General features: G+C 47.3%; 1 long non-coding RNA gene across 1 annotated transcript in view; it reads left to right on the top strand.

The window, feature by feature from the left end:
• The window catches only part of LOC146867210 (uncharacterized), a 68,364-nt gene that overhangs the window by 39,537 nt on the left and 5,403 nt on the right, over positions 1-23,424 (top strand). The window contains exons 3-4 of the long non-coding RNA XR_014961111.1: positions 22,710-22,801; positions 22,900-22,956. This is a non-coding gene — a long non-coding RNA (uncharacterized LOC146867210). The remainder of the gene's footprint in view (positions 1-22,709; positions 22,802-22,899; positions 22,957-23,424) is intronic.

Raw genomic sequence — 23,424 nt, forward strand, 5'->3', positions numbered from 1 at the left:
GGATTCACACAACAGAGGATAGGGAGGAGGGGGATGGGGCAGCAAGCTAACTGTTCAGAGAAGGCGGGTATTAGGAACTTTATTGTTTTTAAAACGTGTGTCTGTGCGAACTACTTAAAATATGAACAAGTATGCAGCATAATCTCACTTTTATTCAGGAAGAAGAGGACGTTTGTGACTGTGACTCCGGGCTCACTTGGCAGAAACACCCCCTGACCCTCCACCCCCTATCGCAAAATGTAATGCCCGTGAAAAGGGTAGGTGAACACAGTGTTATATAGAACATAGTCCTGAGAGCACGATTGAAAATGAAAACTAGATATAGTGTATGGTATAAACTATGCACCAAAAAGTGTGATATAAGATGAACCGGGCGTGAAATATAATATGCAATACATTGTGCGCAATGACAGATTCATTGGAGAGCGCGAGATAGCACAGTCACTAGCGCGTGCTATGCGATATGCGCCTTGGAGTGTAATATGCACAGGGCAGTGTTGTGTAACCTAACTAGTCTCTAAAGTTGTAATATAAAATATGTGCTGGGGAGTGTAACGTTGCATATGCACTGTGACAAAGATATGGATCCCAGATTGTAATATGTATGGCATAGCACTGTGCGTTATAACATAGGCATCGAGGAAGGCACGTTAGATGGGGCAATATAACCCGTGCGAAGACAAGTGTTGCACGACATATTCACGGGGTGGTGTTACAGTGCACATGGGCTAGAGAGTGTCATAGCATATGCACTAGCTGGTGGAATACAACACAGAGGTGTGTGGCACTAGGCAGGCAATGGTGGGTGTAACACAGCATTGGGCTCTGCCAGGAGCGCGCTGTGACTCTCAAGTGATGTTCGTCCCCTTTCCAGAGAGTAAAATAAAAAGTATTACACATCCGGCAGTGGATGTGTGTTTTATTAACCGTGAGGGGGGTTTCTCGCATAGTTTTGGTCGAATTTTTGTCGAATCCCCTTTGAATGGCTTGGTGTGCATGTGTATTAAATGTGCCCGTCAATAGCTACCCATGTTTGTATAAATAAACAACAAGGGTGTCTACCGGGATTAGGCACGGTAGGGCATCAGACATGTCAGAGCTTCACTAGTGGTGTAAATGCATTCCACGTGGATTCATTGTATGCATAGTCACCTTTTAATGAATATCACGCAAATCGTCATGGTGATAGGTACGTACGGTTTGTCCAGCATGTCCTAGGTGTGTCTATAAATATATATTTTTTAAAAAATAATAAAAAACAGTGGCCGGCCCTGGGGATTGGGGTCAAAAAAATATAATTAGGAGACAGGCCCTGGGGGATGGGGTCATCAGGGCCAATAAATTAGAATAAGAAGGGGAACCACACAGCCCCCCTTCTTAAAAAATGAAAATAAATAAAAGACTGGCATCGTGCCGGAGGCCACGCCCCCTACTTGCAGCACTCTGCAAACGCACCCCCTGGCGAGTTGTAAGTTGGGGAATTAATTCCTCTTCAATACTGAGGGTCCCTGAGGGCCAACTAGCCCAACAGGCATCTCCAGTATGCGCCAGGGAGCTGCGCTGCAGACAGGTGTTCTGAGGCCAAGCCCCTTTTTACACCTCTCGGCAACGCAGCTCTGTGGCGCTTACTGGAGGTACCTAGTGGTCTAGTTTAACCCTAGGGACCCTTAGGATTCAAGGGGACTTAATCTCTTAACTTAGAACAGCCACAGGGCGCGTTTACACAGTGGTGAAGGGAGGGGACGGGGCCTGAGGTGACGTGTGCAAACACGCACTATGGCACGTTTTAAATTGGGGATATAATTTCCCTTCAATACTGAGGGCCCCTGGGGGCCAACTAGCCCACCAAGTGCTTCCAGTAAGCACCACTGAGCTGCATTGCAGAGAGGTGGTCCAGGCCGTGCCACTTTTTACACCTCTCTGCAACGCAGCTCTGTGGCACTTACTGGAGGTACCTAGTGGGCTAGTTGGACCCTAGGGACCCTCAGGATTCAAATGAACTTAATCTCCCAACTAAAAACGGACACAGGGCGTGTTTACACAGGGGTCAAGGGAGGGGACGGGGCCTGAGTTAACGTGTGCAAAAACGCCCTGTGGCCTGTTTTAAGAGGTAGTTTTAACCCCCCTGCCCTATTATATACTAGGGGCTTACAAAGGAGGTCATACTAATCACAGGGGGACCCCAACGCATAATGTTCCCTAGTGTATGTAGGTGTTTTCACTGTATTCTAAGTGTCTTTTAACATAGCACTGGCTCTAGGACTGGTTAGTCAGACTCAGTTACCACCAGTATCCGTCTGAAAAAGTTGAGGGTACAGGATGATTTTGCAACAAGGCTTCTTTCTGTTCTTCTTTTTGTTCTTTCTGCACGTTATCCTTCTTCCTGCACTTTTCTTCGTCTTTGAGGACTTCTGTTGCTTCTTTCTGCACTTCTTTTTCTTCTTTCTGTGCATTTTTTCTTCTTTCTTCACATGTCCTATCTCTGTAGGCATAGTTAGAAATTAGCATTTAAAAAACCTTTGAAATTCACGGAAAAAACCATAGGTTTCAGGCACGTTATAGTTAGGAATTAGCATTTAAAAAACCTCAGAAATTCACTGAAAAAACCATAGGTTTCAGGGGTGTTATAGTTTTTTTTTTTTTTTTAAGTTTTTATTGAAATTAGACAAATCAAATAATACAGATTTTGCGGCTGTGCGATACACAAATGACCAATCAGTAGCACCATTGTGACATTTCCGGTCCTGAAATAAACAATACCACATCATGAATGCAACCGACAACAAGACCCCATCTACCAATCCATCATCAACACCTGCCCGAACCTGAACCAGGGGGATCCCTGACCCGTGAGCTGTCTCCAGGGTACTAAAGACGTCCCCCTCCCCTGCCCTCATTTCTAACATGGGAAAACGCCACTCGGTGTACAGTACCCGACCCCAGGAGCTTAATATCCCCGCGTCGACACCCCGGCAGGACCCCTACATCTTCGTAATAGTGGGTTGGTACGACCTACCCCACTCCAGTGGGAGCTATTCCGGGATTCGGGGATGGCGGGGTCGAGCCAGGCAAGCCTGCAATGTATGTTTTATAAGGGCCCCAGATGTCCCTAGGACGCGCTATCATTGGGAGGAGACTAGAGTAGAGCTCGCTATTCGTGCTGCAGAAAGCCATGGCTGTAAGCCATGTCTTGGACGTGGGAGCTGTCATCCTCCCCCAGTGCTTTGCTATCTCCCGCTTGGCCAGAAGAAGCCCTAGAGAGGCCAGTTTACGGACATTCTTTGGGAAATTGACCGTATAACCCAACAGTGCGATCTCAGGAGTGGGAATGAGTGTAAGCCCTAGCATCTCTTCTAGGATCTTGTGAACCTGAGCCCAGAATGTCTGCAGTCTCGGACACGTCCAGGCCATGTGTGCAAAATCGGCATGTGGTGCAGCGCATTTCCAGCAGGCGTGCGGCCGCGCGGGATCAATGGCGTGGAGTCTAACCGGGGTCATATACCAACGGCGTAGGAATTTATAATGTAGGAGTTTGTGACGGCTATTCAATGACACTGTGTCGGTGACCTTGCAACATGCCGTCCATTGTTCGTCCGTGATAGGCCTACCAAGGTCTGTCCCCCACTCCTCCCGCGCACGATCATCCGCACAGGGGACCCGCGCCGCGCACGCCCTGTACAGCTTGGAAACAATATGTGCCCCCGTATCGGCGTCAATCAGGATGGTGAGAGGTTCAAGGGAGGCCGGCTCGAGGGGGAATCCCTGAATCTCCGCCCGGGCGGCGCAATAGAGCCGGCGAAGAACGAACCGGTCCATGAATGTAGCGTCACTTAATCGCGCGTCCTCTGACGCCGAGAAAATGTGCCCACCCGGGTACAAGTCCCCGATCCTGGTGAGGTCAAATTTCGTCAACGTTCGTCGCACTAGTGCTTCATCCGTGCCAGGTAACAGCCCAGGGTTGGGTATCGGGAGGGAAGACGAATACAGCAGAGGCTGAGCCAAATAGCGCGAGAGCCTGTTCCATGCCCAGCTGGTGGTAGATACGGTTTGAATGTCCTTTGGGTCCCTGGGGACACCTTTGGGCAACACCGTCGACAGGCGACCCGGGAGGACAAAGTCCGCCTCTGGGCGAAGGAATGGGATCCGAGCATCAGGGTGATACCAGGCATAGGCATGTGCACACTGAGCGACTAGATAGTATAAATATAAATCCGGCACTCCAAGGCCGCCACGATCTTGTGGGAGTGTGAGGGTCGCCCAGCGGATCCGGGGGTGTTTCCCGCCCCAGACCAGCCTAATCATGAGGGACCGCAGTGTGGAGAAGAAGGCCCGGGTCAGAGGGATAGGGATGTTATTGAAAAGATACAAGAATTTGGGGAGCACCATCATTTTAAGAATAGCTATCCTGTCGGACATAGAGAGCGGGAGCCGCAACCACCCATCCACCTGAGTCTCCAGCCGCGCAATCGCGCGGCCATAGTTGAGGCGGATGATTTCGTCCGTGTTCAAATGTATTTGTATGCCCAAGTATCGCACCGAGTCTGAGCACCACTCAAGAGGGAACTCACATTGCCATGGGGAGGTGCCGATAGTCAGTGGGAAGATGATGGACTTATGCCAGTTTATGCCCAGGCCCGAATGGCTACCGAAACGAAGGATCTCATGTATCAAGGGGGCCAGGTTGGCCTGCGGCTCCCTGACATACAGGATTGTGTCATCGGCATAAAGAGAGGCCAGCAATGGGCCCGTCCGAAACTGGAGACCCCTGTGGGGGTGCCGCTCTTGGAAATGCCGAATCAGGGGGTCCATAGCCAAAATGAACAGGAGCGGTGAAAGCGGGCAACCCTGCCGCGTACCGCGCGTGAGTGAGAATGGGCGAGATAGCGTGCCGTTGAGACGCAAACGGGCCGTAGGGCGACTATAAAGGAGTCTGACGGTCGCCAGGAAGTTCATGGGCATGCCCATGCGCTCCATGACGGAAAGAAAGAAAGGCCACTCCAAAGAATCGAACGCTTTTTCGGTGTCTAGGAGGATCGCTGCAGCCGGAGTGGTCGGGTTAATTCTGTGCAGAACCGTGAAGAGCGTTCGCAAATTAAGCGACGTAGAGCGGCGGGGGACAAAGCCGGACTGTGCGGGCGATATAATGAATTCCATCAGCTGGGAAAGCCTGTTGGCCACTATTTTGGCCAAGATCTTATAGTCAGTGTTTAAGAGGGAGAGGGGCCTGTACGACCCACACAATGTAGGGTCCTTATTCGGCTTCGGGAGCAGCACAATGACCGCCTCACTAAGAGTTGACGGGAGGGAGCCACGTTCCAAGGCCTCCGCATACACCTCTATTAGCTTGGGCGCCAGCAGATCCGAAAAGGCCTTGTAGAAGTCAGCGGAGAAGCCATCAAGGCCCGGGGCAGAAGAGCCCCGGAGCACTTTGATCGCCCCCCGCACCTCCGCAACCGTTATAGGTTCCGCCATAAACTCCTGCATGCCCTTATCCAGGAACACAAGAGCGATTTCCGATAAATAGGCCGCACGTGCGGCCGCGGAGTCACCCAACTTGGTGGTGTATAGATCTGTGTAGTAGGCCAGGAACTCGTCCCGGATCTCAGCGGGCGTTGTGCGGAGCTCCCCGTCCGTGCCCCGCACCTCGGCGATCAGGGACTTGCTGTATGGTGGTCGCAAGGCCTGCGCTAGCGTGCGCCCTGGTCTGTCCCCCTCTCCATACCTACGCGCAACCTGGTATTTCCCCAGATACAGGATCTCCCTGTCCGCGGCCTCCCGGAAGTCAGATAACAGTCGTAAGCGCCTGGTAAATACCTCGTCCGCGGGTGCCTGCTGCGCCTCAGTGTCTAGCGCGTCTAGCTGTGTCTCCAGTTGTGTTATTGTGGCGCGCAATACTTTCAGGACCCCCGCGTGCTTGGCAATGCAGACCCCTCTGATGTATGCCTTGAACCCATCCCAGAGCACTGCCCACGAGTCCACCGAGCCAGTATTTATGGTGAAGTAGTCCTCTATCGCCTCGGAAACCTCGTGCACAAAAAGGTCATCCAGCAGCGCCCTCCCAGGGAAGCGCCACTGCCGCTCAAACCCCTCAGGTCGAGGAACGTCTAAGCCAAGCAGGACTGGAGAGTGGTCCGAGTACGTTCTCGGGAACGTCCTCAACGCGCGGAACCAAGGGGACAGGCCCGGGGAGAGGAGCCAGTAGTCAATTCTGGTCCAAGTGTTGTGCTGCCCTGAAAAGTGTGTGTAGTCAGTAGTGTTTGGGTGTCGCCTGCGCCATATATCCGTCAACAAGAATCGACGGCAAAGGTCCTGGAATGCGCGCCTTGCCCTAGGCTTAGAGTCTGTGGCCCCAGAGGTGCTATCCAGCCCCACATCCAGCAACATGTTTAGGTCGCCGCCCAGCAAAACGCCAGCCGGAGCCAGGGTTACCAGTTGGGCCGCAAGCGCATTGAAAAAATCCGGGGAATCAGTGTTGGGGGCATACACACAGACAAGAGTAACAACATGGCCCATCAAGACCCCCCGCACAATACAGTAGCGCCCCTCCCTGTCCCCTAGAAACGTTTGCCATTGAAACGGGACCCTCTTATGGATCAGCACCGCAGTGCCTCTGGCGTAATTACTATAATTAGCGAAGTATCGGTGAGCGCCCCAGGAAGCCGCAAAGCGGGAGGGCATGGGGCCATGCAGATGAGTCTCCTGGAGAAAAGCAATGTCCACCTGATGCCGATTTAAGTAATGCAGTACTTGTTTGCATTTACTCCGGTTGTTCAGGCCCCGGACATTCCAAGTCATTAACGATAGATTGAGAGGAGCTTCATTCAAACCTATGTGAGCCATTGATGCCAGTCAGCAAGTGATGGGAGCAGCAAAATCGGAATGTCACTGTGTATCAATAAAGTTCGTTCACACATAGCCGTAGTAGTAGAATCAAAATTGCTTACCCCAACCCCCCTCCCCCCGCCCAGCCAAACCACGCAAACGTGAGGCAATCCCAATTCTGGAAAAAAAGAAGAACATAGCTCTAGGCAGGAATACCCAGTGTAACCAAACAACAAAAAGTAGAGCATCGTAACAGAAAATGATCCCAGCGGTTTCAACCAAAGGGGGGTGACAACGATCCGCAATCAACCCAGCGCTGCAGCACCTATATACTCCAAATGTTAATACGTCCTCAAATAACCAAAGTCAAAACAGTGCAAAGTTCAGTAACGGGCGCAGTCTCAGCCGACACCGGAGGATGAGAACAGGTCCTGGCTGCCCGCAGACCCACTACCAGGGGGAGACCGTCCACCCTCCTCTCCCCCCGGCGGGCCCCCGCGCGGCTTGTAGGTACGGCAAAACTCCTGCACCGCAGCGGGATTGTCAAATAGCCGAGCTCGGCCATCAACCTCGACCCGGAGCCGGGCCGGATAGAGCATGCCATATTTAAGGCCCAGGTTCCGGAGCGCCGCCTTCACCCCCGCATACTTACGCCTGGCCTCCTGGACCATGGCAGTGAAGTCTGGGTAGAATGAGAGTCTTGCACCTTGCCAAGTAATCTCGCCCTTCTCTCTGGCAAGCCGCAAGGCCGTGTCACGGTCTCGGAAGTTCATAATGCGGGCAATCAGGGGGCGAGGCGGGAGCCCCGGGTTAGGCCTCGGCCCCAGGGAGCGGTGGGCACGCTCCACCACGAAGCCAGGAGTGAAGGAGTCTCTCCCAAAGATATCAGCCAACAGTTGTTCCACGAAAACATCCAGCCGGCCCGTGGCCGTGGACTCCGGAACCCCAATAATCCGTACATTGTTTCGCCGACTGCGCGATTCCAAATCTTCGTTTTTGCTGGCCACTTCCTTCAGTATGCGCTCCAATCTGTCCACCCTTTTGATCTCCTGTACCGATTTATCCTCCACTGCCGAGATCCGGGCCTCAGCCTCTCCCAAACGCTTGTCATGGGCCTGGATTTTGGCCCCCATAGTTTCCAGCGTCTTATTGAGGGCGTCAAAGCGACCATCCAGGGCCCTGAAGCCGGCACGCATCTCCTGTAGCCAGTCCGGGGCCGGAGCCTGGGTCGTCGAGCCGCCGGTCGCCCCACCAGCCGGGTCCGGCATGTCAGGGGGGTTATCCGTGGGCTGCTCAGACAGTTTCTCGAATTGCAGCGTTTTCTGTTTGGGGTCCTTGCGGCCCATTCTCACAACCGCCAGACGTGTGGAGCGCAAGGGAGGCGATGGTGCGATGGAGCGTCCGGCTAATCCTTAGCCAATCTGGTCAGGAGCCCTGATGATGGTGGGCCCAGATCACGTCCTCACTGCGCAGCAGGCAAGAGCCACGACTCCGTGTAGCCAGCAGGGCCCCAATGGAACTTCAAGTGCGCCATCGCGATGTGTTCAGCAGCCACGATTCGGCGCCGCCGGGAGGGGCAAGGGAGGAACGCAACAACCAGCCGCGGAGCACATGGCAAAACCCGAGAGGGCCCAAGTGACGAGGCAGAGACAACCCGGGCGTCGGGCCCAGCGCAGGGCCCCAACCGCCCCCCCCCCCACCGCCAGCAGGCCGTCCCGCCACCCCTCCCAGGCTCCCCGACCGGATTAGTCCAGGGCCCCAGGGAGGAGACAACGAGCGAGGCCGCGGCCGGAGCGCAGGGCCAGAGCCGTGCGCCCGGTCGTCCTCCGGTGCGCAACGGCGTAGGGAGAAGGAAGCGGGTCCCCGCCAGCCAGCACCCCGGTGCTCAATGCCCCCCCCTCCGAGCCCCCCGGTTACCTGTCTCTCGGCCGGCCGCCCTCCTCGCACTCGAGTCCCCCGCTCCCGGAACAGCCCGCCATCTTGGGCCTCAGGATGGTGTGCTCATCTCCGGGCGCCCCCGTGGCCCGGGAGGTCCGCTCTGCATCCCAGCGCACTCCGGGGTCTTAGTTGGGTCAGCGGCAGCGTCTGGCGTCCCGCGCCCGCATCAGGAGGGCGAGGAAAGCAGGGTTTGTGCCGGGTCGATGGCGGAGCTTCAACGCCGTGCGGCCATCTTAGCCCGCGGCTTGGCCACGCCCCCCAGGGGTGTTATAGTTAGCTGGACTTTTCACTTGTACAAAACCATTGAAATTCCCCCGTTATAGTTAGTTCAGCTAACTATAACTCGCGCGCCCGCAATGCACTGCTGATGACGTCACATATTAAATCACTCATGACATGGTCAGTGACATCACTCATGACATCACTGATGACATCTCAAATGACATCACTCATGACATCACTGATGACATCATCCTTGTGATAGAGTGGCAGACCTCCTCTCACCCTAATATTACCTTTGATACACACATTCAAAAATAGAGACTAAAATTTTCAAAACAATGGACATACCAATACCAGTTACAACAACCTCTTCAGTAATTCTAAGATCCACATACACATCCAATCATTCACCAACAGTCCTATACAGTCACTCATACATGTACTCACTCATCATATGTACTCATACACCTATAAATCCTGTTACACAATGCCACTCATCCATAGAGTTACTCACACACATAGTCACTCATGCTAATAAAGAATCAAACATACATTTACTTGCATATACAGTTATACACACAGCACCACACTTACTTCTACGGAAACTTACACATACTTAGTCTTTTAAACAATCACTTATAGAAACACATACTTATTCATACAGGAACTCTTTCAATCTCTCACTCTCACATATACTCACTTATATACACCAATAGTCACATATACTAGTTTAAAACATATGTAGTTACTCATAAAGACACTATTGAGACAGTCATTCACTCAGTAACACACCCATACACACACTCATCCACCCATACAGTCCTGCACACATGCTGTCTTCAACACATACAAACAGTGAGTCACTCATTCATGCACCTATGCACTACGTAATACCCCTCACCGAACCATGCAGACACTCAGACTGATACTCAAAAAAACAAATAATAACCTATATAGACACCCATGTAGCTACTCACCAACCCATGCAGCCACTTATACACAAAGTGAGAGACTGATACAGATATTTACATATTTAAACATTACTCACTAAGCCTTGTATTCACTATGATACACTTAATCAGTCAGTTACACAATCAATTTTTCAAAAACAAATCATCCATTTAGACACTTATATACCCATTTATTCTTCCATCATTGTTTAGATATACATATATAAAACATATTTAATTTTCAGAAAAACAGACATTCACTGGATGATGTCATCAGTGATGTCATCAGTGATGTCATTTGAGATGTCATCAGTGATGTCACTGACCATGTCATGAGTGATGTAATATGTGACATCATCAGCAGTGCATTGCGGGCGCGCGAGTTATAGTTAGCTGAACTAACTATAACAGGGAATTTCAATGGTTTTGTACAAGTGAAAAGTCCAGCTAAATATAACACCCCTGAAACCTATGTTTTTTTCAGTGAATATATATATTCCGTCCTTCTCTGTTCGCCGTGAAAAGGAAGTACGAGAAGTTTTGGAGCATATATATATATATATATATATATCCGTACTTGACATGTTATTGCCTGCATTTCTAAATTGTCTCTTGTTCTAGAATTGTAAAGACCCTTACCTGATAGCAAGAATAAAGTCGTTTTAGCTAAACAATGCTAAAAGGAGGGTCTGTTAGAATTGAAACGTAAAATTGCCATATTACTCGTATTTTACTTGGTATTATGTTAGCATTCATTTAGCTATTTTATAATACATTCTTGCATGATGCATACGCAATTAACAAGGGTAAATATTATGAAAGTTAGGTTGACATCTGTGCCACCATTTTCTCTGCCTAGACTCCATTTTGTATTACAATCGAACCTGTTACTGTATCATTTACGAGAAATAGTTCTTGGTGAGTTTCGTTTCTCAGATGTTGAATCTTGCTCATTAACGTATGCCTTTCTCTCTGCGTTGAGGCCCTCTCCCACCTGCCTAGTAGGGAGGATGAGTCAGACAACCTTGGGCAGTAGATAGCTTGTACCAGGCTGTGGAATCAAAACTTATGTTCTGTACCCCCATAGTGTTACGACATCTACCTTTGTGGGCTCCGCAACATACATAATGTAACTTTATGCTTGTTAGAGTTAGTCCTCATCAGCGATCATAGGTGGCTGGTCAGACTGGACTTCACTGCTGTGTTCTTTGTGAATAAACTAGTTTTGCTTACATTTCTCTACTGCGTCATTGACTCTTCATTTCTTGGAAGGCTAGAAGAGGTTGAGAGTGACCCGGGTGGCCCTAGTTGGGTCCCTTCCTTCAAAGTCAATAGAAGGCCCACAATCCGAACCAAGTGTCATAGGGAAAATTTCTCCCTTGCCAAAGTTCTGCGCAACTCCCTGTAAATTAAAAGTATATTCTTTTGGGGTAACTTGAGGCATTGGTGTACCGTGATAACCTTGAACCCCAGAAAAGCCATTTGCTGTAACGGTACAAAGTCCGACTTCAGATCGTTCAGAAAAAAACCCTGGTCTTGTAGCAGGTCTTGAGTCATCTGTAGTTGTGAGAGTAAGATCAATTTCTCCTGGTGCATCAAAAGGATGTCATCCAGTTACACTATAAGTCGTACACCCCTTGCTCAGAGTCATTCCATGACGGGCTTCAGCACCTTGGTGAAGCACCAAGGCACTGAGGACAGCCCAAACGGTAGGCAAGCGAATTCATAGACCTGATCGTCCTACTGAAACTGAAGAAACCTCCTGTCGGCAGGGTATATCGGAACGGTGAGGTAGGTATCCTTTAGGTAGAGCAGTACCAACCAGTCATCGGGCAACAAGATGTCTCTTAGAAGGTGAATGCCTTTCATTATGAAATGGCGGTATACCACCGATTGATTGAAATCCTGCAGAATGTATTACTGGTCTGAACCCTTAGTCCTTTTCTTCGACAAGAAATATATTGCTCAGAAATCCCCCAGGGTGGAGAATCAATTGAATGATGGTCCCTTTCAGTAGTAGGTTCCCTGTGTACCATCTGTGTCCCTTCTCGTGAGAAGACTAACGAATGAGGTCAGGAAATTCGTCGTGGGTCCCATGGAATTCTATGTGAAACCCTTTCACTGTTTGGAACACCCATGTGTCCCCTGTAATGGACTCCCACTTGTGGCTGAACCATTGCAGTCTTCTCCCACCCCTGATGGGAAAAAATAGGTATTTGTTACAGGTGGTTCCACCTGGTGCATTACTGGCTCCGCTGAAGTTTCCTTTTCCACTGCATCCTCTGCCACACCCTCTCAAGGGGTGGAACCCTCCAAAGTTCTTATGATCTTGCCCCTGAAGAGAATTCTTCATCTGGAGCTTATAGAGATTGGAGTTGTATGAGCAACCAAAAAGTGCTACCTACCTCTTCCGGCCCCCCTCACAATTTTGCTGACTAAAGACCTTTTTGATGGATCGCGGCTGAGGGCAAACATCGATGCAGTTGCTACCCTGACCATGCGCACCTCTAGGAGGACTGGACATTCGGTGCCTTAATTCAATGAATCTCTGAGAGCCAGCAAATGCAAATGCAAATGCCTGGAAAGAAAGTGGTGTAGGCAATTTCTTTCAGAGGACAGGAAAATGTATAAGACAGCTCCCAAATCACACTACAAATCGGCAAAAATGGCCAAAATGAACCATCTGGAGAGTAGGATTACAAAAACCAACAACAGGAGCAAGGAAATTTTCAATATCATAAAATAGTTTACGGATCCTAAGGCAGTGAACAAAGAAGCACCGATATCAGCAGATTGGACGAACCAGGTGGCCCGTTCCTTTCATGAAAAGATAATGATGATCCAGCAGTCATTCTCCACGGAGGCAGGGGAGGATATCCCCTCTCCTCACACCCAAGTGAGTAGCATCACTCAACTCCTCTTCTCCACGGCACTCTAACATTGGCCACCACTGTTACAGATCCCTGCCATCGAACTTGAGGACTCACTCACATTTCTCTCGGTCCTCAAGTCGGGCTCACTAACAGATGCGTGCCCAGCTAAACTGATACCGGCTCTTGCAGCCACATTAAACGCACCTTTCAATAAGGTACTCCACTAATCGCTTGAAATTGGCATTGTGCCACCACTCTGGAAGCAGGCTAAAATTCTTCCTCTCCTGAAAAAAACAAATGCGTACCCCAACATTCCCACGAACTACAGACGCAGCTCCCTCCTCCCAGCCTTCTCCTAATTATTGGAGAAACATGTTAACAAAGTGCTCATGGAGTATTCGGAGAATCATACTCTCCTGCACCCCACACAAACCAGCTTCAGGGCCCATTACAGCACAGAGTCGACCCTGCTGGAAGTGATGGAGCATCTTAGTGACAAGCTGGACCATGAGGGCAGAGCGATGCTTATTTTACTCGATCTATTGATGGCATTTGACACGGTGCCCCACGGGATGCTCCTAAACAGATTGAGGAATTCGGGCATTGAAGGGAGTGCATTAGCCTGGATTACATCCTTCTTGGAGGACAGAGAACAGGTCATCTGGACCCCCCCGTTTTCAGACTCTATACCCAGCATGCAGGTTGGAGTCCCGCAGGGCTCCTCATTAAGTCCAACTCTGTTTAATCTGTACTTCTCACCTCTAGCATCATTGGCAGAGGCACAGGGTGCCAAAATAATCGTCTATGCTGATGGTACAGAGCAGAATTTTACATGGAACAAAGGCGCAGACTTCAATGGGGATGTAATTAGATCCTGCCTCACTAAGGTTTATAGATGGCTGAAGGAGAACCAGTTTAAATGCAATCCCAACAAAACTGAGATTGTCTTTCTCGGCCAATCCGCTGAGAGCAATTGGAGCCAGTGGTGGCCCGCAGATCTCTCCCCTCCAAGTATTGCCCAATCTAAAGTCAAAAACCTGGGTATCTACATCGATAATAAGCTCTTGATCCGGTCCCAGGTTTAGGCTCTAGTGGGAACCTGTTTTGGCTTACTGCGAATGCTGAATAAATTCCTGCAGCATCTCCCCCTGGATTCCAGGAAGACAGTGGTGCAGGCGCTGATCACGTCCAGATTGGACTATGCCAATGTCCTCTATCTGGAACTACCAGACTACCTTCTCCAACTCCTTCAGGTAGTGCAACATTCAGCAGCAAGGGCGATTCTTAAGCTGAAACCTCAGGTCGCATATGACTTCCCCCATCTTACACTGGCTCCCAGTGAGGGAACTGATACAATTCAAGGCCTTGGATATTTTCTTCAAAGCCTTCCGCGGCATGGGCACCACCTGCCTTAGAAAAAGAGCTAGCCGATACACACCTACTAGAGCACTCGTCCTCCGCCAATCTGGCCTGCATCCCCAAAACAGGTCTGGTACGCAGAGGTGGTATGTCCTTCGGCTTCTTAGGAGTCCACGCTTGGAACAAACTGCCGGCAGCTCTGAGAGCGTCAACAGTTCACTGCCACTTCAAAAAACAGTTGAAAACATGGCTTTTTAAGAACTAAGCCCCTTAGTAGGGCAGCCATATGTGAAGTGTTAGCGGCGGGACACTCCAGCTGGAGTAGCTGTGCGCTCTATAAGTACTGGTCATTCATTCATTGTTGGGCCTTGTCCAGCAATGAGAGTGTGTTAACGAAACGTGACAACTCCTTTATGTATGACTCACCAATGAGACCCCCGTTTGCCATGAGACCAGCTTCGCTGGTGGCCAGTTTCCCTAGTCTGGGCTCTATTTTAATCAACAAGGAATGCCTATGTTCTTTTGACAATGTGCAGTTCGTATTCCCTAGGAAACATAGGGCCACCTGAGCCCATCCCAACAGTACTGTGGGATCAATCATGTGGCCTGACTCTCTGGCATCTTCCACCATGTCTATGATTTTGGTCAGTGGGCCAAGAACATCCAAGACTTTATCTTGGCAGGACCACCAAGAGCCTTCCAAACCCTTCTTAGGGTCTTTAATGAATTTGGCTATGAATGTCACCATTCATGCATTAATTTCTGGAGGGCCGGGGATATTCCGCTTTCAGGCGACCTTGAACCTCCTGGTCACTGGGTTTCCTGATACGGCTGGCCACATAGCGCACCACATTTGGCGCCAGAATCCAGTCCACAGAGCTGAGATGATAAATATCCTCCGGACTGAGCATGCCCAATCTATCTGTGGAGTCTTGGTCTTGAGGAACTTCAAGCTGGGGTTTTTTGGCACCACCTTCCAGTTTGCAAATGTCGGACACACCTGACGCACGCCAAGGAATGCCAAGAATGCAAGGGAGGGGTGAGGGCCGGAGTGCGCTATAAACATAGGTATCAACCCTCTCCGTGCCTCTTGGCCACACAGTGCCTAACCCTACAATGCAAGGAACAGTACATGTATTATGTACAGTCTAAGCACCACACAACGGCCAAATACAGCACTATTGCTATGATTGCCACAAAGGCCTATATAGACAACATTAAAGAAAAGCACTTATCTGGCTGCTGAGCAGTGAAGAAAGAGGAAGTGCTGTTCCTTGATGTTGTTTATATGGGACTGACTCTATGCTTATTTGTTATTGTCACAAAGACTCATGGCATATGTAGTCTTTTCCATAAAAATATGTAGTTTACATCCCCAAGGTGTATCATAGTACCTCCAAGCGCCAATCAGCGTACAAATTGATTACACGATGGTACAATACCCCACTCGCTTACATCGGATGTTTCCGAACTCTCCTTTGCTTTGCTGGAGATGCCAGAATGCCGAGGGGGACTTCCTACACATCTGGTGGTCCTGCCCGGTCCTTGCACTGTTTTGGAAGGAGGTCCTCAGCCACATTAAAGATGTAGTGGGGTTCCCGATCCCTTCTGTCCCGTAATTAACAATATTGAGCATTAAACCAGGCATGCTTAAGGCCATGGCCACAAAGGAATGGCACCTGATCCTCCACTTATTGGGGGCAGCGAGACAGTTCATTGCAGCCAGCTGGAAGAAGCCCCACCCCCTTCCATAGCGGCCTGGTTCTTGCGATTGTGGGATGTCCTAGCTCTTGAACTACTCACGGCACGTCTTAACCACACAGACATCCGATTTGACCGTATTTGGCAACCACTTGTACGACACTTCACCAAAACGGAGCACTCCCGCCTGATTCCCCCCAGGTTTCGAGCCCTACAGCTCTTTGAGGACTCCCTGGAACCCTTTTCTCGGGGTCGGAGGCCGGAACCTCCGAGCTGTGCTACCTAACTCAATGGATGGATTCCCCTACTCTTGAGCCCACTGCCCCCACTCTGGTTACCGTCTCCCCTTAATGCACCTGGCAGTGACTCCCTTCTCCCCCTAGCCCTCTCCCCTCCCCCCTTGACAAGGGGGCTCTTCTCTCCCTCTGTTGAATCCTTTTTCTTTTCTATTTTTATCCGTCTCTTCTTCTCTTTACTGTCTCTGTCTTCCTTTGGTTGGTTATCTTTGTTTGTATTATATGAAGGACAGATTGTCTTTTTTAATGCTGCAATGTAATGTAGCTACTCTCTGAATGGGGATAACACCCAGGATGTAGGAGTTCTAGTCACTTCACCTTTATTGCATGCTCAGTCACGTTTCTGTGTCACCTTTTTACTGGTCGTTCAGACTCTGTATGGGCAGCCTTACTTGGATCCTACTCACAAGCCCTCCTCAGACTCAGGCTCTTCTGCCTTGTGGCTTATGCCCTGGGAGGACTCTATATCATGCTCTAAGTTAACCCATCCTGTTTGATGGGAGGGGACTGTTTCGCTGGGTAGAGCTATGCTCCTCTAGTATGTTTTCCACCCTAATCTGTGATGTTTCTTTATTGTTATCATTGCAGCGATATGTAAGTACGCTTTGCTTGACTTCAAAAAACAGAATTTCAATAAAACAATATGTTATTTAAGGCTGCTGAGCGGAAACAAATGGAAGAGATAAGCATAATCTGAGCCTCCGATCCTGACATAGAATCGTGTGATTTGACCAATATGTTTTACAATATGTTGCAAAATAATTTGATACTCACTCTAGTGGTAAGTCTTGTTGCCCGTATTTAGATGATCTTTATAATAGTTACTATTCATATTGAATAGACTAGGATAGGATTTTGATTATAAAAATAAATCTTTGAAATAAATCCCTTCTTTTCAAGTGTTCTTGAGGGTTTCCTTCCATGATGAAAGAGGGTTTGAGTTTCATTATTTGTTCCAGTGACATCTCAAAGGATTTGTCACTACCTAAACCACATCTCACTCAAATAGAGCTCAGTGGGTTGTGGGGATGGGCGCAGAGCAACTGGATTTCTGTCTTGGGTTGACACATTAGAAAAGTCCTTAGTGCCAGGTGGTCTAGAAAGCTTATATTTGGGTCATGTTCTGGCGGATCCATACAAAGTATCAACTTCATTCTATCTTTTTTGTCCGATATGGATGTCACACATCAATACATACTGTTATACTTCTTTATTTAACTCTTCCACTAAAAACGACTTAAAAAAATTCCTCGGTTTTACTCATACCAAATGACCAGCAAAATAGGTAATCATAGGTTTAACCTGTTATGGTTATTCACCAGTATCATCAAGGTACATATATGTAGAGTTAAGTATAGGAAAACTTTGAATAACCATAGAAACGTACCTTCACGATATTCTTGTCCTCGATATTCTTGACACAATATTTTGTTCACACAATAATTTTGACTTGATATTTTGGCCAAACACCGAGTTGATTCGTTAATGATGCATCTGTTTTTCCAGTTTGACATCCCAGTGTAAAGGTACTGACAAAATGTACTCTGCAAAAATATAAAAACCAACTCAATTGTTGTGCAGGTATAAATACATTAGCAGACTTGAGGAAGTAAGATTTTGAGATGTGGTTATTAAAAGATAATGCGCTCATTCCTCAAATCATGTTTCAATAGCTAAGAGTTTTTTTATCTGAAACTATGTAATTTATTTCTGCAGGTGTTAGGTTTCTTGAATAATTGGCAACAGAATGTAACTGACTTCTCTCCCGGATGCATTTGGGACCGAATTACTCCATGGGTGACATTTAAGGACTCTGCTTCTAAATATTATGTTGATGGAAATCTGGATGATGCAGTATGGGTGCTCTAGTGAAATGCATCTTAAATGTTTAAACAGCTTTGTTTCTTCTTCAGACCATTGGAAAAGAATCCCCTTATTTGGCAGTCTGGTGAAAAGAGTGATTATCTTGGAAAACAAAGACATGAAGTGACAGTAGAAATGAGCAAATCCTAAGCATTTAATATCTCGCACCTCTTGAGAAGTTTACCATTCCTGGATTACCTTAACTTTATTGTTGTCCATTTGGAGCCTTTTGAAAAAATGATATTCCTAAAAATTCCACAGTTGTACAATGGAAGGAACAATTTTCTGTTCTGGCATACAATTGGTTCTCTCTCAATCTTTGTTGTGCTAGAAAACATGATAGCTGTGATCTGGTTAATTTTTAGAGAAGAGATTTGGATGTCATTAATGGTCAGAATTGTAAAAAATATATGTGCACTCATGAAGGATCTCATAAATGAAACATTGCAATGCAGCTGGAGCATTGCACAATCTGATTTGTATAACTTGACACTCAAATGGCCCAAGTTTAGTATGGAAAGTTGTCTTCCATTTGCCTCCTTACCTTATACAAATAAGAAGGCACACACCTCTGAGGAGGGTACGATCTTAAAAAGACAGGTTTTAAGTTGTTTTTGAAAGCACAGTTCATTGTCCGTGGATCGGATGGCCAATAGGAGGGAATTCCAGATTTTGGCCGCATTAAGGCAAAAAGCCTGTCCTCCACTTCTGGCTCTCTTGATGGTAGGGACGGTAGCCAGGTGGGAGTTGGTGGATCTAAGTTGCCTTTTGGGGATGTAGGGATAATAAGCTGGCATAGGATAGGAGGACCACATGTAGGGCTTAATGTGTGATGCACAAGGCTTGGAATTTAATTCTTTAGGCAACTAAGCCATGGAGATCCACCAGACCATGTCTTGCTGACTCAGATCTTGAGATCCCTAACAGCATGCATGCAGCAGCATTCTGTATGACCTATAATTTTCGAATGACTGCCTGGAGGGCCCCTACGTAGTGTGAGGTGCTGTAGTCCAGGTGAGAAAGAATCAATACCTGGATTACCAGCCTCTTCGAGGACAGGGGAAGAGGAGGCAGAATCTGGTGCAACATGCACAAGATTCCAAAGAAGCAGGTCAATAGTATGGTAGCCTGGATTTCTATGGACAAGGATTTATACAACCTAACCCCCAAACTTTTTATTGCTGTTTTGGGGGCAGGGAGGAGGCTGAGACATACTAGCCAGCTAGGGGTCCGTTGAGGAGAGGGATAGTTCCTGAGAATCATAGACTCAGTTTTAGCTCCGTTCAGGTTAAGACAGGATTTATTCATCCAGCTGACTACTAGCTCCAGACATGGTCCCAGGGTGAGAGCTAAGGGGTCTATGCCAGGAATGAGTGAGAAAACCAGCTGGGTGTCATCCACATAGAAGACTATGGAAATCCCAAATGGATTTACGATATCGACCAGGGGTTGCAGATAAGTGTTAAACAATGTGGGGGTAAGGAATGAACCTTGCGGAACTCCAAAAGTAACAGGAAAAATCTCAGAAGAGCAGGCACTGTCAAAAACATGAAAGGATCTATCCTTCAGGAAAGAGCTTAGCAGCTCAGGGCTTTCCCTTCAACAGTGGCCTTACAGATCTTATACAGAGAATAGTATGGTCAATGGTATCAAAGGCCATACTGCGATCCAGAAGTATAATAGCAACTGTACCTCCTTGATCAAGACTCCTATTAGCATCCTCCACTGCTGATAAAAGAGTGGTTTTGGTACTGTGTTTGGGCCGAAAACTAGTTTGAGTGTGGTGCAGGAAGGAGTTGGCCTCAATAAATTCAGAGAGCTCTTTATTGACATATGGTTCTGCTACTCTACTTATGTCTGGAAGCAGGGAATTGAGCAAAAATTCCCCAAGCATGATATGTCAAGATTAGGCTTTTTAAGGCTGGCTTTAACCATGACGTGTTTCCATAGCTGAGGAACCAATCCTTTCTCCAAAGAGAGGTTGACCGTCTTGAGCATGGTGGAGAAAATGATTTCTGCTCCTAGTGCAAGACTTCTGGTGGGGGCAGGATCGAGTGGGGATCTGGATTTGATTTTGCTAGAAAGTGCAGTAAAAGTTTCCAAGGTAAGGGGGAATTCTGAGAGGGGGATAGGGTAGTCTCCGTACTGTTGCTAAAAGGAGTGGAATTGGGTGTTTCCTCCACCTTTTAAAAGGAGAGGCATATTTCTGATATTTTGTCTTCAAAATAGGTGGCCAGGACATTACACTTGTCGTTAGAGGGTTTAGAGGGTGATCTGTTGGGAGTGGGTTCCAGCAGTGCTTCAGTAATTTTAAACATCTCCTTAAGGGAGTTAACAGTGTCATTATTTTTTGTCTCATAATAAGTGGCTTGGGCAAATCTAATTCCAATATAGTAGGCCCTGACTATTTCCCAAAGTGTAACCATATTCTTTGGGATAATTTTATCTAGGAAGTGGTCTATCCATTCCAAGAATTTACTATTCACAGCTTGTGGATCAAAGCCCAGAGAGGGTGTAAAATTACTGTGAGTGTGTATCCAATGTACACGGTTTAAGTGAGACCAGTTCTGGTCTTTGCGGACAGATGGTGTGGGGGGTATATTCAGACCGGGCATTATAAGGACGATAGGAATCAAAAAGTGGCCAGTCCTTAAGATGGCTAAAGGATCAAGGACCTGTAGCAAGCGATTATTAGTAAAAGTGGCATCTAGCAGATGCCCGTTTGCATGGGTGGGACCCTGTACTTTTTTACCCAATTGACATAAAGCCGGTAGCTACAATATCAGTGGACTCGTCAAAGTGTAGATTTAGGTCTCCCAGAACCGTAAAGTGGGTTTTCTTGATTGTCAAAATGGCAAGGTCCTCTGGTACTGTCTGGGAGTATGAGCCTGCCGGGCCGGGGGATGGTAAATTAGGACTCCAGATAATTTATGTGTATGGGACAGGGAAATGGAAATGTAAGACTTTCACAATTAGCGAGTGAAGGGTATTGGTTAGGCAAGTAAGAGTTGACTTTAATATAATAGTGAGCCCACCACTCCTCCTGTATTCTCTATCTCTACATACAATGTAATAGTCAGGGGTAGGGCATGGACAATATCTGGTCTTGACTCCTCCGGGAGCCAGGTTTCCATAAGGAAGACCACATCAGGTTTTACTTCTACCAAAAATGGAAATAAATCCAACTTATGGCATGAGAAGGATCTTCAAATTAGGAGGAACATTGCCCAACCAGCCTTATCCGGGGACACATTTCTCGGAGGAAGGGGAAGTGGAGGGGTATAAGCGCAGTACTTACATTTCAAGTTGCCTCTAGTTAAGTAAATAAAACGGGAGCACTTATCGTTGTGGGTCCCTCTTAGCCCAAGCAATTGCTATCTGGAATAAACCTCGGTATGAGGGTAAAGAGGGGGAGGGTTCCTGGCTTCTGCATATATTTGCATATATTTAGTACAGCTGCTCCTTGTTTCAAATCATTTGATAATTGAGGGGGAAGATAAAGTAGTTGTGTTTCCACCTTCTTTATACGAAACACATCTGAATATTTAGATGTAGAAATGCTGGTGGTTCAATATTTTCGTTAGATGCTGCAGCTAGAACTAAACACCTCTCCAGGGCAGCCAGTTCTTCATCATTCTTTCGCAACATTGCACAACATTGAGAATGATATTCTGAGGAAATCAATTGTACAGTACAGGGTCCCCAGTGAATGAATGGGGTATGTGTGGTGAGTCAAGGAAAATCAGTTAGATGTGCGGGGCATCAAACAAATATGTATTTTTTCTTGTGAGATTGGAACCAGATTATGATTAAATCTGTGTTTCAATATATGATGGGTCCTGATGTGAGCCTGTTACTTCAGGCCTGTTACTTCAGGTTCTATTTTCTGATGTATAGGCACACCTAACATTTAGCATACTTCCAATCAATTCAATTCCCTTTGTTTCCCACTTCAACTAAGGCACATCATCAATGTGTATACTTTGATGACCCTGCAAAATTACATCTAATATAGGGTGAATTAATTGTACTCAATACCAACTCGTCTGGGGTCAAGGGTAGAAAGATACTCAGAGGTAAGACCCTCAGCACTTCAAAGATGTGTTGTTTCACTGGTCCTGCCACTTGCTTTTCTGGGTACAACTCTTTATAAAATGTGTGTCGGACACATATTACAGAGAAATGTAGACCTGCAATGTTCTTTTTTTCTTTTGATGATTGTTGGCATATTGTTCCAATCTGCATGGGCTCTGGGGATAAACCTTTATTTTCTCTCATGGCAAATGAAGAAGAGGACTATTCCAAATTCTATGCCTCAATTCATGTCTCCCTTTTTCACTTTTATGTTCAGTCAATCTGTGATCCATTTGGAATGCTAAATCCACTAATTTATCACAGTTGTTAGGTTTATTCGATACCTGAGCTAGCATATGCTGCAAATCATCACTAATGGCCTAATTAATATAGCGGATTTATATTCTCCAAACCCCGCAGCGCTGTCCATACTTACCCTTGGTGTCCCCTCACGGTGACTCCTTTTTAGATATTTTTAGATACATTTGCCGCCAATTTTTTTGTGTTTTCTCTTCACTTGTGTGGGTCCTTTGATGTTTGTACCTTAATTGGTTTAGGTACATCTCCAAACTAGGTTGTGGGAATTGTAATTTATTTTTTTACCCCCCCAGCTTTGGTTACGTTTGAACCACTGCCCATTGTGATTCATCATATACCGATAAGAATATTGCCATCAATAGCACCGGTTTTTCAAGATTGAATGGTGAGTAATACACCATCTTGCTTTGACCAGTAGGCCCCAATTGAGACCCCATACAGATGTGCAATCTCCTCTTGTTCCGTCTTTCTGTTTTGTTTTAGGAGCCGTTCGGGCCCACTCCACAAATAGTCCAGCATGAGTTTTCCTTGCTGTTGCTGGTAAATATTGTCTTATTTCTACCTAATGATAATTAATGATCCCATAGACACACCGTATTAATACTACTCCTTATCCCTAGGTGTAAGTCCATCTTCCCTACCCCCCGCTGGTCCTGAATAAGACCCCGCTTCCAAGATTTCCTAATTGCTGGTTCGATTAGGGGTCGAAACGTCGACGAATTTTCCCTTTGTTCAATACACGAGACTGACAGTGATTTTACAACTGCTTTTCTTGCTAATGTTATTGCATTTGTGTTATTGCCATTCAAGTGGCAGGTTAGGTCTTCAAATTCATTTTGGATGTTCTTAAACACACGACCTTCCCCTTCACTTCGTCTGCATTTATCCCGATTTATGTTGCACTTTTCACTTCACTTACACCCTTAGTAATTGAAAATGATGATTTTGACATGCATTTGTCTATTTAATAGGTTGACATGTTGACCTTTTTCTATGCTCAATACGATT

This window comes from Triturus cristatus, chromosome 1_2 (assembly GCF_964204655.1).
Source record: "Triturus cristatus chromosome 1_2, aTriCri1.1, whole genome shotgun sequence".
Lineage (NCBI taxonomy): Eukaryota > Metazoa > Chordata > Amphibia > Caudata > Salamandridae > Triturus > Triturus cristatus.